Consider the following 509-nt stretch of genomic DNA (forward strand, 5'->3'; position numbering starts at 1 on the left):
TAGAGGAGGAGGAGGAATCTTGTGTTTGTAAGACTAATTCTTGCATCATTTATAACCCATTTCTTATCCCTGTATTTTTCCTCAGCAGCAAAATTTCCGTGGTTCCTCCCACCCCACCTCCGCTCAGTGAGAGCTGGTGCAGTGGCAGCCCTGGCAGGGTATGTGTCTGCTCTGTGGGCTCCCCGAGGAGGAGGGTGGGGGACACAGAGGGAGAGAGGGGGGCTGGGAGGATGGGTGGAGAACCCCAGGGCAGAGGGAGGCAGCTGTGGCTGGAATGGTCATGAATGAGGCCGATAATGGAGGGCTGATTGGGGGTCGGGAAGTGCTTGGCTCTGCCCAGTGTCTGTGCCACCAGCAGGCTTTGGGGACCCCGGACCATCTGCATTAACAACTGACTCATCTGCTTCTACCCCACATCCTCACCTTCACCCCACACCCTCTCCTGTACCCCATGTCCTCGCCTGCACCCCATGTCCTCACCTGCACCCCACACCCTCACCCACCCCACG

General features: G+C 58.2%; 1 protein-coding gene across 1 annotated transcript in view; it reads left to right on the forward strand.

Moving 5' to 3' along the window:
- SYTL3 (synaptotagmin-like 3) overlaps positions 1-509 on the forward strand; it is a 37821-nt gene that overhangs the window by 15209 nt on the left and 22103 nt on the right. Inside the window, exon 4 of the mRNA XM_014545070.1 lies at positions 86-158. The gene's annotated coding sequence lies outside the window, so the exon portion shown is untranslated. The remainder of the gene's footprint in view (positions 1-85; positions 159-509) is intronic.

This window comes from Myotis brandtii, unplaced genomic scaffold (assembly GCF_000412655.1).
Source record: "Myotis brandtii unplaced genomic scaffold, ASM41265v1 scaffold395, whole genome shotgun sequence".
NCBI classification, from domain to species: domain Eukaryota; kingdom Metazoa; phylum Chordata; class Mammalia; order Chiroptera; family Vespertilionidae; genus Myotis; species Myotis brandtii.